This window comes from Pelodiscus sinensis, chromosome 25 (genome assembly GCF_049634645.1).
Source record: "Pelodiscus sinensis isolate JC-2024 chromosome 25, ASM4963464v1, whole genome shotgun sequence".
Lineage (NCBI taxonomy): Eukaryota > Metazoa > Chordata > Testudines > Trionychidae > Pelodiscus > Pelodiscus sinensis.
In genome coordinates, this window is record NC_134735.1 from 20227035 (window position 1) to 20242448 (window position 15414).

The 15414-nt window shown below is 60.3% G+C and overlaps 1 non-coding gene across 1 annotated transcript; it reads left to right on the plus strand.

Moving 5' to 3' along the window:
* Positions 1-2845: 2845 nt before the first annotated feature.
* On the plus strand, positions 2846-2919 carry TRNAN-GUU (transfer RNA asparagine (anticodon GUU)). The gene has a single exon. It is a non-coding gene; the product is annotated as a tRNA-Asn (tRNA).
* Positions 2920-15414: the final 12495 nt, after the last annotated feature.

The following is a 15414-nucleotide window of genomic DNA, read 5'->3' on the forward strand; positions in this document are numbered from 1 at the left end:
CCCCACACACAGCCAGACAACCAGAGACAGCTTCTCCCTTGTCCCAACACCCCTGGCTAATCTCAGGCATATAGCTAGCCACTGGGACAGCTTCCTTTACTGCCCCACTGCTACTTCCACCAGCCAAATTGCCAGCTTGCACACACTGTGCTTCTTCACACAAATCACTTTCAGCTTGTGCAGGTTCAATTCCACAAACCTCACCAGCCACCAACTCCTCAACTAAAACTTCACTCTGGCCAGCCACTCCAGGCTGCCCCAGAGAAACATTTCCCTGACTTCTGGGCTCTTCCTGCCCTGGTTCTGATTCCAGCCTCACCTCTGAGGCATCAGACGGGCCCTCACCCACAGGCTCACTGCCCCCCTGCACAGACACACAGGCATCTGCCACAGGCACACATGTAGAGACACTTTCCCCTTGGTTACAGGGAGACTGACCAGCTCCAGGAAACTTTTCATACCCACATGCACCCCCTTCCCAAACCTCCCTGCTAGCTACAGGTAACACAAAAGGTTTGCATTTACACATGCTTTGGGGTTGGGTTTTCACATCGGCTGGGTAAAATACGTCTGCCATATCATAAGCACACCGCATACCCACAGAGTTACACATCGAACCCTCTTGTTCTTTTAGTCTCTTAAGCTGGAGGTCAAGTCTAGCATTTTCCTCCCTGGCTAGGGCCATCTTCTTTGCATGCTCTGCCATTCTCTCTGCATGTTCTGCTTTTCTCATCTCAAGTTCCAGATCCATCTCCTGCTTTCTCTTAGCAATTTCTTCATCTGCCTTCCGCCTTCTTTCAGCAGCCTCCTTGGCTTGCTTCTGCTCCTTTTCATCCACATCTCTGGTTAATAACAGCACTACCAGATCTAGTTTAGAGGCCCTTTTCCTAAAGGCAATGCCTCTCCCCAAGCACAAATCCTTCAGAGTACTTTTGCTCAGACTCTCATATAATTCCGGGTTCATCGCAGCGGCTCTTTAATCAACCAAACTCTCAACACCAAAAATCAAATTTAGACAGCGTGGGGTCCAGATCCCAAAGCTCAATTGACCAAGATCTGTGGATCCTGCCGACTACGCCACTGTGACGGACCGGGCCGTATCTGGGCACAGCTTAGGGCGTCCGCTCAGGGCAAATTGCTCAAATCCGGGGTTCCTTACAGCCCCCGACTGGCGACCTCTCCACACAGGCCACAAACCAGTCTCACAGAGCGCTTCAGCAGCCTGCCTGAAGCCTCCCGAGCAAAACCCCTCCGACACCCCAGCAATATCCGTGCCCCAGATGGCCCCGGGCCTCATACACGGGTGGGGGGTCCTAGCACCCAATCCCACCTACCCCGAACAAGTTCCGTCCGGTTCCAAGAAACCAGCCACAGATCCCTGGTCAATTTACCCTCTGGACCTTACCCACAAATCACGCTGAGCCAATCCTTTAGAATCTATATCTAAAGGTTTATTATTACAAGAAAGAAAAGCCTGAGAGTAAGGTTATTAAAGTACAGTACGTTACATGCACCGAATCTCCCAGTCCTCGATGCAGGCTCTAGCAGAGATGTTGCAGCTGCTGGTTAAAAGTCCTTATTGCACATCCTACGATCAGGATGGGTTCACAGGTCTTCCGGGCTCTTCAATCCCTGCAGTGCTGCCTCTGGGATGAAGTGCTGAGCTGAGAACAAAATGGCCTCGACCACATGGCCTCTTTATACTCCTTCCTGGCCTCTTCTTGTATGCAGCAAGTCACCTGGTCAGAGGCCAATGTCTATGTTTCCTGCTGGCTGCCCTCAGGTGACAAATCCCATTCTTTGGGTGTGTCCATAGCCTATTGAGAGTCATTGTTCCACAGGGCTTTGCTACTCAGCCTGTCCATAGCCATGCTTAACACATTCACAGAAATATTCAGCTTCCACACAGATCACAGATTCCTACCTACACACATAGACATTATATACTCACATAAATAGTGTACATAAGATTAACAAACAATAAGCTCCCATTCAATACCCCACATGGCCCCCCCATACCAATTTCTGGGGCCAACACCCCCACCTAGGGGTGTAGCAGCGATCTGGCTGCTTCCCTCCAATTCAGCAACGTGACAGACTGTAAGGGATGAATTGAGCCGGGAACGTAGCTGGTCCTCTTGGGCTGGGCAGAAGCTTTGGATGGAATGAGATGGGTTTTGGTCAGCCGGCGTGTGCCTAAAGAGCGTGGGTGGTGGCGATGCGGGAGAAGCGGCGCGTCGGAGGGAATTGCTCGCGTGTCCTGTTGTTGAGCAGTATGGCGAAGGCAGAAGTTCTCTTTGTGAGGGGTTTGGCGTGCCTGGGAGTAGTAGAGCAAGGCCAGTGTTGATGCTGTGGCAGCTCTTTGTCTAGGCGTTTTGTCTAGGCCTGAATGAAGGCTCTGGGTAGCGTGGTCCAGAAGTGCTTTGTTCCACGAGCGTCTGGAGAGCCTCCCTGGCGCGCTCCCTGAGCGGGTCCCGGCGGCCCTTGTGGGTGGGAAAAGGGCAGGAGGAAGCCCTGTTGCCTGAGGACAGAAGAGGAGGCCTCCGTGCCTCCCACACAGGAAGCGGGGGGCTGCCGAGAGCTTCCCCGCAGGCGGCATCCTGGCCTGGCCTTTAGCTACTTGCAGCCTGGAGTGAAGGCGCGGAGTCAAAAGAGGCCGGCCCACACGTAGCAGAGGATGGTTTCGATCCATCGACCTCTGGGTTATGGGCCCAGCACGCTTCCGCTGCGCCACTCTGCTCCTTTTGGGCTAGACTGCCCGCAATCCACTCTAGCACCTGGGCTGCACTGGCACGGCCAGGCAGAGGAGCAGGCTGCTAGGCAGCGTTTCGGAAAGGCCTTCGAGGTCTCTGTGGCGCAATGGGTCAGCGCGTTCGGCTGTTAACCGAAAGGATGGTGGTTCGAGCCCACCCGGGGACGTGGCTACGCTCTGGCGCTTGCTGGCGGGCTCCCTTTTGCCACCTCCAAGCCATCCCTCTCGGCCTCGGTGAGGTCACCTTGTGGCCGGCAAGGTTCAGGGGCCGTGCCGTGCCACAGGAGCCCGTCTCCCAGCAACCGCGCCGGGGCCTCGGCCTCGGCCTCAGGGCTTAAGCCCCGAGCCCAAGCGCGAAAGCTCCAGCCGGGCAGGTGTCGCTCCCCTCCCGCCTCTACGCCAGCTGAGAGGGAGAAACGCACGAGCCGCGTGGGTTCTTAGCCGCCTCCCTCCTGCGGGCCTGTTTGCTGCGCAGACCTCCGGGCCTGTCTCATGCCTCCCCTGGGAAGCGTGGCCGCGCGAACTGAGCCCCAGTCGCAGCTCCTGAGGTTTCCTGTGCAGCCTTGGACTTGCATGGCTGCCATGGTTTCTCTTTGGAAGGGACTCGGTCCCGCTTGGACAGGCGACTCGCCCGTGTGACTCCAAACGCCATCTTGTGGCTGTCTTTTTCCACAGCCAGAACACCAGGATTCGCCTGCTCCTGGGTGGCCTGTGTCCCTTTCGGGCCATGGCGGCCGCTATGCGCCCGTAGACGGCCACGTTCCTCCTCCTAGTACAGAGATCATGGACGCTGGGGCCCTGCCCCCAAACCTCAATGAGGTCCATGACCTCCACACTAGACCAGGAGGGTGCGCGCCATCTACGGCCCCTGGCTGGCCCCTGGGTGCTGGGGGACTGGGCGGGGGGACGGCTCGCCGGCACTGGCTGCCTGGCTCATCCTGCAGCCCCTGGTTCGGGGCAGAGACTGCTGGCAGGGCTGGCTCTGGCAAGTGCCGTCTGGCCAGAGTCTACCCCTTTAAGGGCCCCAGGGCTGGGGAGAGGAGAGGAGTTTTCCTGGTTTGGCCCAGAGCAGCCACCAGGGGAACCTGGGGAGTGCTGGCCTCCAGCTACTTCGAATTAAGTGGCTACACAGCCCTTAATTCCAACTACTGAATTCGAATTTGGCGTTACTCCTGGCAGAATGAAGTTTACCTAGTTCGAATTAAGTCCAAACTAGCGGTTTGTATGTGTAGCACCTATGAAAGTTACTTCCAACTAACGGCTGTTAGTTCGAATTAACTTTGTAGTGTAGACATACCCATAGTTCCTATACAACTAGCAGCTAATGGGTAGTCTCCAGTAGTTTAAATCTTGGGGCATTTGGAAAAGGAGGGGGAGCTACATGTGTGCGGGGTGTATTGTTGCCCTCTGCTGGATGGACTGTAAATGCTTTATGTATGTATCATATGCCCTATAGTGCTAACAGTTAATGGAGATTCTCCTCTAGCTCCCACCTGGCATTTTCTAAAGTAATATATGTGTGTGTATGTGCGAGAAAGAGCAAGAGCCTGGGGGCTCCCTCATGTCTCCTCCCCATCCTGATCTGCTTGGCTTAAGTGCAGGAAAGAAGAAGTAGTGAGCTTTGTGTATTTGACATCAGGTGGAAGCAGGGGAATGGAGGACTGGTGGGAACAAGAGCACTTGGCTTCTTTTCCTGCAGACCGAGAGGGGTGGGGACTGGCTTGAGCTATATAAATCAGATGCCGCTCCATGCCTCAGTTTCCCCCTTCATACAATGCCGATGACACAGAGAATGTTTGTAAAGTGCCTTGTTGTTAGCCCATGGGGCAGAGGGGGAAACTCGGTCTCAGAAGCAGACTGGGGGGAGGTAAAACCCTACCTAGGCAGCGCTGGTTCCACTACGTCATGCTGCCAGACCGGTCTGAGTGGGTCCCTCTCTTGGCTGCTCCTCCCCCCAGGAGGAGTGGGTTCCTCTCCATCGGCTGCAGGAACCAGCATTTCAAGGTCTTTGCCAATGGGCAGCCGTTCTGCAATTCAGCTCTGCCGCGGCTTCCAGCAGATCGATACACTGGAGATCGATGGTGCCGTGGTCGGGTCCTGTGCCCAGTTGTGAGCCCGACCGGTGCCGCTGCCCAGACGGAGATGAGTGGCACACACACGACACCCCCCTACGGCCGCCCTCGCAGACCCAATAAACCTCTCCCTTTCGCAGAACGACTCTGCTCCTGCGTGGTTCTGGGGCTACTTGTGTGTGTGTCCTAGACCCCCTTTCTGCTCAGCGCAGATAGAGACTCCTCTGCAGGTAGAGCTGAGTGCGACGCCTGCACTGGGATGGCGTATTGGGATAATGTACTGACAGCTCCTCTGCGCCACCCCTCCTCTTCCTGCCGCTGCAACATCAAATTAACCTTCCTGGTCTGCCCCCGTCCTCCCTCCGGTACCAGGAGACCCCACGCATGATGGGAGGGGCTGCAAACTGGGGAGCAGGCTACTGCAGGGCTGAGGGCAGCAAACCAGCCCCCAGAGCCCTGCAGGGCCTGGCCACGGGGAAGGGGAACTGATGTGAGCAGCATTTAGAGCTGGGGGGGGCTGTGGGGAGGAGGACAACGGAGCCACGAGCAGGACAGGGGGTGAGCCAGCACCAGTGAGTCTCAGGGGGTATGTCTACACTACCCCGCTAGTTCGAACTAGGGGGGTAATGTATGCATACCGAACTTGCTAATGAAGCCCGGGATTTGAATTTCCCGGGCTTCATTAGCATAAAGCCGGCGCCGCCATTTTTAAAAGCCGGCTAGTGCGAACCCCGTGCCGTGGAACGAGGAGTACAGATAGCTCGGAATGGCTACGTAGTTCGAACTATCTAGCCCGTGCCGCGTGTAGCCGCGCGGCACGGGGTTCGCACTAGCCGGCTTTTAAAAATGGCGGCGCCGGCTTTATGCTAATGAAGCCCGGGAAATTCAAATCCCGGGCTTCATTAGCAAGTTCGGTATGCATACATTACCCCCCTAGTTCCAACTAGCGGGGTAGTGTAGAAATACATACCCAGGGGGCCTAGAGCCTCCAGGCCTGGCCCCCGTTGAGAGAGAAGCTCAGAGATTGGAGCTGGGGCAGCCAGGAGCCCCCCACTGCTTTGTGGGGTGCAGAACAATGACTGCTCCCGAGGGGGGAAAGGAAGGTGCCTGCACTGCAGGGCCTCCCTGGAGAGACAGTATCGGTCCCTGGCAGACAAAGGTGGAACCAGTTCCAGGGCCTGGCCAGGAAAGAGCCCAAGTCCTGGGAGAAATCAGGCTCCATGCTCAGCTGTGAGTCCGAGTCCCATAGACAAAAGCGCCCCAGGGCAGTGGTGGATTCTCCACATGTCAATGGGTCTAGTGCAGGCCAGAGGCCTTGCTGGGATGCGCTAGGGCAAAGCCCAGGGCTGGGGCCGGACGGGAGCCCGTGAGAGGCAGCGGGGCGAGTGGGAGGCTCTAACTCTTGCTCCTGGCCAGGAAGTCCAGTGCTGGGTGACACCAAGGCCACGTCTGCACTGCAGGCATTTTGCTCAAGAACAACTGTTCTTGTGCAAAAACTTGTGGCGCGTCTACACTGCACGTGAATTCTTGTGCAAGTAAATTTGCAGTAAAGCATCAGAAAAGAGGGCTTCTTGCACAGGAGTTATTCCTCTCCCCACGAGGAATAAGCCCCTTTTGTGCAAGAGCTGTTGTGCAAGAAGGCAGCGTGGACGGGCACCAGGGGCTTCTTGAGCAAGACACTTTTATGGCTAAAATGGTCATCAGAGCTTTCTTGCACGAGAAAGCGTTCACAATGCCATGGACACTCTTGTGCAAAAGCACATGGCAGGGTGGAGGTGCTCTTGCACGAGACCTTTTGCGCAAGAACTCCGGTGTGAAACAGTTCTTGTGCAAGGAGCCTGCAGTGTAGGGCAGGGAGCAGCCTATGGGGCTACTGGAGCTGCTGGCTGCAGGATGCCCAGTCAGGGAGTGGGGGGGACCCCTAGGAATGGCTCCAACTTCCCAGAGGGGTGGCCAGAGGCAGGACATTTGCCTGGCAGGGTGAGGTGGGGGGGCAGTGACCTCACAGGGGCTTTGGGCAGCCCTCAGCAGATCAGGCAAAGGGCAGGTGGGGAGGTGGTGACCTCACAGAGGAACCCACATCTCAGGCTGAGAAAAGGGGGGGGCGGGCCCAGGGGACTTTGGAGACCCCCGGTTGCTTTAGCTCTGGTGCGTCTCCTGCTCACAGTTGCTTTGTCCTCTGTGAGTTCCACATCCGGACAGCGTTTTGCAGAAGGTAAGAGCCCCCAGGGGTTTGGATCCCGCCCGGGGCCGGCTGGGTTCCAGGCAGGCCCAGCCCTCGGTCAAGGGCCAGAAGGTGATTCCTCACCTGGGCTGTGTCCTTAGCGCCACTGGGGCTTTCTCCTGGTTGGTTTCCCTTTTCCTCCATCCCGCCCACATTTCTGCTCTGTTCTTGCCTCTTCTGTGACCTTCCCCTGCTGCCCCCCCAGCTTGTGACCCAACAGACTAGCTGAAGGAGGGGGGGTGGTTTGCAGGAGCCATGGGGCAGGGGATGCAGCCCCCATTGTGGGGACTGGGGAGGTGGGGCTGGACCAGGTCTATGCCGGTGTCTTTGGGGAGAAGGCTCCACCCCCCCCCCCACACCTTAGACTCTCCCCTGATTGCCGAGCAGGGGCTGTTGATGGGCAGGAGACTCAGGTCCTTGCAGTGCCTGTGCAAGACCGAGCCGATAAGCAAGGGGCCATTTGGGGGCTGGGGGCAGTCGCTCTGGGGAGCTGGAACCCCTGGATTTCGCTCTGCAGGCTGCGCCCCAAGCTCCCCTTTGCTCCCCTCATTTGCAGCATGGCCAAACACATCAGGCTGTGGTTCCGGAAAGCCCTGAAGATGGCCCCAGGGCCGGTGGGAAGCAGCTCCTCCGTCCCCGCGGGCGGGGAAGCTGAATCCCACCAGCTCGGGGCGACTCGCCCACCGGCCAGGCCCCTCCGGACCTGGCTCCAGAGGCGGCTGGGAAGGCGGGACCCAGCCCAGCGGGGCAGCCGGGTAGGGTGGCTCTGGGGCCTCCTCTGTGGAGAGAAACACCTGCCCCAGGAGCCCAGCCCCCATTACCACCAGGGGGCATCGCCCTGCCCGGCCCCCGGGGACCTGCCAGTCTCCGGGAGCCCCCAGCCTCTCCGCACCAGCCCCTGCAGCTGTGGGTCCAGCTCAGTGAGCAGCAGCGCCTGGGCCTCCAGCTGCAGCCGGGCCACCTCCTGCAGCCGCTCAGACCCAGGTGAGGGGCCGTGAACATGCTGGGCCCAGGGGCTCACCCAGTACACGGGGGGGCAGCCCCAGTGTCTGCCCCGCAGCCAGGGCAATGGATGGGGGCAGGAGCTGCTGCTTGGCTCTCTTGTTCCTGGCGGGGGCTCTGCTGAGGGCGTTGGCAGATGTGAGGGTGGAAGGGGGATGGGTCCCTGCGAGGGGCGTGTGGGGCCCAACCTGCCCTGGGTCCCTGACATGGGGGCGCGTGACCCCTGCTGGCCGCTGGAGTCACCCTGGTCCCTTCCCTCCCGCACAGAGCCCCCCTGCGCCTCGGCGGAGCTCTGCCAGGAGCGGATGGACTCCCGGGTGGAGGAAGGGGCCATCTATGATATTGAAGAGCAGCTCCACACCCGGGACACGGTAGGAACCTTCTCCACACGGGGGGGGGGGGGGGGGGACCCGAGATTGTCCGGCCCCTTCCCAGCACGTCCCCCCCTCCGGGAGGGGCTTGTCCCTGGGGATCCCCCTGGGGCCCCTTCTCCTGCATGACCTGGGCCCCCCAAGCTGAGGTCTCTTGTCATGCACCAGCTGGGCCCCCACAAGCCTGAGGCAGCAGTTGGGGGGGGAGTGTGGGTGCTTGGACAACCGGCAGCTCCCACCTCCACTCCTGGGAGGCCTGAGCCCTGCAGCTGTCCGTGGGGGGCAGGCAGGCCCCAGGCTCACAGACTCTCTCTGGGGTGCAGAGCCCAGCCGCCCTGCAGCGGTTCCTCCTGGCCGTCCCCCCCGCCTGCCTCGCCGCCCTCCAAAGGGGCGAGGACACCCTGGCGCCGCGCTGCTGCAAGGACACCATGATGGCCAGGATCGTGGTGAGCGAGTCGCGGCGGCCGGGAGGAGGGGAGGGGATACGTGGGGTGGACAGGGGTCTGCCTGGGCCATGGCGGCGGGTGGGGGTGCTGGAAATGGGATGGGTGGGGCCAGGAGTGCTGGAGAGGGAGGGGGAGGTGGACATGGGGAGGGTGGGCGGGGATGCTGGAGGAGGGAGGGACACAGAAATGGGGCAGGTCTGGGGTGCTGGACAGGGAGGGGGATTCGGAACAGGGAGGGGTCTCCCCGGGCCATGGGGGGGGAGCTGGAAGGTTAGCAGAGCGGGCTGCTGAGGATGCGCCTGGGGAGCAGGGAGGAGGAGGTTCAGAGGCTGGTCACCAGGGCAGTGAGGGGCAGGAGACGGCCTGGGGACAAGGATTGAGCTGGTCCCGGTTTGGGAGGGGGGTGCTGGGAGGGGCCCTGTGCCGGGCAGGGGGGCTACAGGCCAGCGGGAGGCAGTGGGGTTGGATCCTGCTGGGTGGGGGCGCTGGCCGTGTGAGCGTCTCTTGGGGGCCCCAGCCTCACACGCCCCTTTGTCTCCTTGGGTCTCACAGGAGATCATGGAGGACTCCCCCCCCCCACTGGTCTTGGCCGACTGCCTCAACGCCGCCTGCAGCCTCAGGTACCGACCCCCCCCCGCCGACTCCCCCCCAGAGCAGATCCCCTGACCAGGGAGTGGGAAAGTCTCTGTCTCCTGGGCTATGTCTAGACTGCAAGCCTCTTTCGAAAGAGAGCACCCAGTGAGTCTGGATGCTCTCTTTGGAAGAAGCCCTAGTTCCATTCAAGAACGCCTTCGTTCGAAAGAAGCACTTTCCAAAGAAGGCGTTCTTCCTCGTGAAATGAGGTTTACCGCCGTGGAAAGAAAAGCCGCGTTCTTTCGATTTAATTTCGAAAGAACGCGACTGCAGTCTAGACGCAGGTGATGTTTTTTCGGAAAAAGGCTACTTTTCCCGAAAAACCCCCTGAGTCTGGACACAGCCCTGCTGCTGAATGAACAGTCTCTGCCCCTCTCTCCTGCCAGCACCTTGCAGCCTCCCCTCCAGGCCCAGCTCCTGAGCCCCCTGCTGAGGGCGGCCGTGGGACAGACTGTGTCTGGGGACTGGCAGCAGGAGCCCATCCACACACAGGTACGTCCCTCCGGGCCCTGCTCCCGGGCTGGGCTGGAGCTCCAGAGAGGAGTGGGGGTGGGGGCAGAGGGAGAGAAGAAGCTGCAGGTTTGGATCCTTCCCTCCAGGTTTCCCGTTGCTCTCCCTGGGGGCCCGTCCCTTCCATGCCCAGCCTGGGCTCCTCCCTGCTCTGCGAGGCGGCTCAGACCCTGCTCAAGGCTGCACCCCGGGGCCAGCGGGTGGCCTGGATTCCCCAACCCCCCTCTGACCCAGGGCTCCCCCTTGTCTTGCAGCAGTTCATCCGGGCCCTTCCCGTCGACCTCCAGGCCCTACTGGCAAGCCTCCTCGCCGAGTCCCCAGACACCGCCAGGCTGCAGCTGATCATGGAGGTGAGCCCCGTGGGGGGGACGGGGCCATTGTCCCTGCTTCCTCGGGGGGCCGAGAGAGGAGCTGTGTCAGTGGCTGGGGGTGGGGGGGGGGCACAGTCTGAGAGGAGCCCCAGGCTCTGCCCAGAACCGGCGCCTCCCTACGGGTCCTGACCTGCCTCTTTCCCCCCCAGCACCTGAGCCCGTGGCTGGAGTCCCGCCTGCCCCAGGAGCGAGCCAGGGCCCTTGGCAGCACCACGGCCCTGCTGGGAGTCGCCACCACCCTCCCGGGGTTTGAGGTAAGTGACCTCGGAGCCGGGGGGTCTGGGGCTGCAGGGCGCGGGGCTGGGAGCGTCCCCGGGAGGCAGAGCTGGGAATGGGCCGGGAATGGGCCGCGTTCTCCTTTCCCCGGGGAGGGGCGACCCTGGGCCTTTCCGGGGGGCACCTGGGCCCCAGACTGGGGAGTGGCCGTCAGTGGATCCCCTTGTTCCACCCCCGGAGTGACCCTTCAGTCGGGGCCATTGCTCAGGGTTGTCTCCTCGCAAGGCCGGCCCCGCCCCGCCCCGCCCCGCCCCGCCCCGGGAGGTGTCTCTGTCCGTCCCCGAGCTCAGAACCGCCTCGGCGGCCGTTAGCATGGGACGTGCAGCCCCAGGATGCTGAGGGACCCCCCCTCTTCTCTCCCCTCAGGACTCCGCCGACTGGCCGAGGATGGGTCACCACGTGGCCCAGCTGGGCCTTTTTATTTCGGACCCATCCGAAGACGTCAGCCGGCTGGCCCGGAAGGGGGTGCACAGCCTGTACCGACTCCTCCTGCACCACAGGGGTAAGGAACCCAGCCGGGACCTGGGCCCCAGGGACACCCTGAGGGTGCCGGCGGCGGGGGGAGGGGACCCAGCCCTTTTCCCCCAGACTGGCCCAAGGGGGGATGCGTCCCTCTGTGTTCCCCTTCTGCCCCCTGTGCCCCTCCATTTGCCCAGGGATGCCTGCAGGGACCCGTGGGAGGGGAAGGGCTCAGACCTGCCAGCAGAATCACCCTGGTTTATCTCTTGCAGGCCTCAACATCCACCAGGCAGAGGACCTGTGGTGCAGGCACTACTATAAGGAGAGATGGGTCCTGGCGCACAGCAACACCGTGCGGGTGGGAGAGGTAAGGACGCGCTGCCAGGGCAGGGCAGGGCTCGGGGGTGGGGCTGGCTGGGGCCCTCGTGCGGGTAGGACGCGGGGTGGGAGCGGGGAGTCGCTGATCGAATGGTCGATGCATTTTCCCTCGACTATTCGAGCCGTGGACAGGGCGGCGCTGCCCCTTTGTGACGCTGTCCCGGCGTTTCAAAGGGGCGGCGCTTCCTAGGGGCAGCGCCGCACCTTGCCCCGGATCTCCCGTAGCAGGGGAAGCAGGGCGGGACGGGGGGCAACACTTTTTGATGGAGGTCGCTCCAAGATGTTGGCCAGTGGCCTAGGGCTGCTCTGTTGTGCGGAGGGGGGTGAGGTCTGGGAGGGTCTTGGGGGCAGGAGGAAGGTGTGACCTGGGGCAGGGGTTGGGGTGCAGGGTGAGGAGAGCGTCTGGGTGCAGGGTCTGGAAGGGAGTTTGCAGAAGGAGGAAGCTGTTTTAGCCCCAGGAGTTGGGGCCGGGCTCTGGGCCGTCAGCTGAAACCTCCCGTGCTCTTGATTTCAGGTCTTTGGGCAGCTCTTCACGCCAGAGCAGGAGAACTGCTTTTTAGACAAGGCTCTGCTCGCTGCCCGCTCCCCCCTGAGGCGCCCCAGCCAGGCCGGGCTGGTCCTGGCCCACGCCCTGCATGGGCAGGCCCATCAGCTCCTGGGATACATGGTGAGCAGCCGGAGCAGATGCAGGAGAGCGGGGCAGGGCCAGGGTCTCCTTCCCATCCCCTCAGGGAGTCCCCCGCCCCTTTCCTCATGCTGCCCCCACCCCACGTCCCTGCTGGGTGGGTCAGAAGCTCACCCTGCGGGCCTGACGGGGGGTGACCAGAGAGCAGAACAAGTCTCAGCGCAGGGGGGAGGAGGGTGGAAATGCTGGGGGGGCCCAGTACCCCTGAGTCCCCAGGGATGAATGTGACGGATTCTGCTTCCCTTGCAGCAGGAAGACAGCCAGTGAGAGCACAAGGAGCTGAGGAGCCAGCAGCTGCGTCCCCCTCCCCCCAACCCTCCCAATTGTATAGAATGTATTTAAATTCGGATTAAATAACGTTTCAAAAAACATTTGGATCAGGCTTTGTCAATAATTTTTAATGGGGGGGGGGCATTTTGGCAAGTGGTCAAGGGCCACATTTCTACCGAGGAGTTTGGGGTCTGGGATGGGGCGGTTGGGTGCAGAAGAGAGCTGAGGGGAGGAGCCTGGGTGCGCACCGTCCATTGCATCATCACGCGGCGCCATTGTGCTAGTGCTGGAGCTTGGGTGACTGGTTTAATTTGAATGTTTACACAGATTAGGTGTTTTAACTTTAGGAAACTTCATTTTCAATAAGGTCAAATGTTAATTTCTGTCTACCACAAAGGGTTTCAAAGTTTTCTTTCTTAAAGGCAGGGATGAGGAACCTTTTTTGTCTCCAGGGCCACTGACCCCCAGAAAAACCAGTTGGGGACCACACACGAGAAAAGCAAAATACAAAAACCCTTCTTCCAAAACCCACAAGCCTCACTGAGGTGAGGGGAAGGGACAGGGAGGACTGAGGTTCGGGGATCCCTCATTTTTGGCCCCCCCTCAGATTGAGAGGGACCCGCAAATGCCACTCTCCCTGGAACCCAGGAGAGTTAATCTGTGCTGGGGCTGGAGTGCCAGGGGAGTGAGATGTCTCAGTCGGGGCCACATTCGTGAGGCTTGGGGGGGGTGGAGGCGCCAGGGACGCATTCAGATAGAGCAGGGGAGCCGGCAGGGACCCTGAGAGGAGAAGTGGGAGTGAGAGCCCAGCCGGGGAGACACAAGGAAACCAGAGTCAGTCTAGTATCTCTCAGGCAGCTGGGGTAGACACCCCCCACCCCAAACCCCAGCCTCCTGTTGGATCCTCCTCCCACAGTTAACTGCCTCTGAGTCTGCACCCAAACTCCCATCGCTGCCCTGAACCTGTCCCAGAGCCTGCAACCCGCAGCCTCTCCCGCGCCCCACTCCCCAGCCATCCTGCACCGTAACCCCAGCCTCAGGCCAGCGAACCTGAGTGAGGGTGGGGGAGCCCAAGCAGCAGAGGGAGGGGGGAGTGGAATGAGTGGGGGCGTGGCCTCAGAACAGGGGCAGGGGTAGGTGCGGGGAAGGGGGCGGGGCAATGGTAGTGGCCTCTAATGCCCTCACCCCTCCCTTCGGCATCGCTTATGTCCCATGTCCGCCCCCTCCTGAGCCCAAAGCCGGTGCCAAGGCCTCGTGCCCAGGGCGGGGTCGCCCCTGTGAGCTGCCAGCCATACTGGGGAGAGGCGAGAGGGTCTGGGCTGCTGTGTCCGTTGCTGGCTCCTGTCAGGCCTTTGCACCAAGTCCTGGTGCAGCCTGAGCAAACCTGGGTCCTTCCCTGCTCCTCCAACACCACCTGGGCAAAGGGAGGAGAGTCCCCAACAGCCTCTGTCACTTCGGCCTCCTGTCGGGGGAACATGCCCCCTGCAGCATGATCCCCTGTAGATCTAGCCCTCTGGGCACTCACCCAAGGTCTCTACACGGCAGCTGCTCTGTGCCTAGTGCTGGCACTGCAGAGCCATTTGCCACTTTGCACCCGACTGTCACCAGGTCCTTTCCATTTGCAGGGCCGGCCACATCTCCTGCCCGCTAGGCCATTGGCTGCACCCTCGTCTCGCTCCTCCTGGTGTCTGTATCCGTCATCACCTTGGTGCTGGAGAGATGGGGCCTGCCCCAGCCTGCCGGGCTGCAAGGGACTCCTGTTGGGAGCAGCTGCATGGGAAGCAGAGGCCCAAGAATGGGAGAACCCTATTGACCTGCTGTGAGCAGGAGACGGGGGTGGGGAGGGGGCTGGGGAGGTACCTGTACTCAGCTCTGAATGGGGGCTGGGGAGACACAGACACTGCTGATGATTGCTGCACTGTGGGCCCCTGGGTTACAGTCTATGCCCAGGCAGCTCCTCCAGTCACTGCCTGTCACATTACTGGATCTTGAGGGGAGCAGCCAGATCACTGCTGCACCCATAGGTGGGGGTGTTGGCCCCAGAAAATGGTAGAAAAGGGGGCCATGTGGGGTGCTGAATAGAAGCTTATTATCTGATAGTCCTATGTAAGCTATTTATGTGGTTGTATAACGTCTGTGTGTGTAGTTAGGAATCTGTTGTCTGTGTGGATCCTGAATATTTCTCTGCATGTGGTTGAGCATTGGGCAGAGCCCGGCCTGTGGACATGCTAATTAGCGAGGCCCTGTGGGACAATGGCACTGAATGGGCCAAGGACACACCTAAAGCATGAGGGCGGACACCTAAGAGCGGCCAGCAGAGAGAGGCTGAGGACCAGGTGATCTCCTGCAGCCAAGAAGAGGCCAGGAAGGAGGGATAAATAGGCCATGTGGTCGATGCCATCTTGGTTCTCAGCTCAGCACTTCATCCCAGAGGCAGCATTGCAGGGATCGAAGAGCCTGGAAGACCTGTGAACCCATCCTGACCCTAGGATGTGCAACAAGAACTCTTAAACCAGCAGCTGTAACATCTCTGCTAGAGGCTGCATCGAGAACTGGGAGATTCGGTGCATGTAACATACTATTCCTTTAACAACCTTACTCTCATGCTTTTCTTTATTGTAATAATAAACCTTTAGGTGTTAGATGCTAAAGGATTGGCTCAGCATGATTTGTGGGTAAGATCCAGAGGGTAAATTGACCAGGGATCTGTGGCTGGTTTCTTGGGACCAGACAGAACTTGTTCGGGGTAGGTGGGATTGGGTGCTAGGACCCCCACCGGTGTATGAGGCCCGGGGCCATCGGGGGCATGGATATTGCTGGGGTGCCGGAGGGGTTTTGCTCGTGAGGCTTCAGGCAGGCAGCTGAAGCGCTCTGTGGGACTGGTTTGTGGCCTGTGTGGAGAGGTCACCAGTCTGGGGGCTGTAAGGAACCCCGGATTTGAGCAATTCGCCCTGAGCAGACGCCC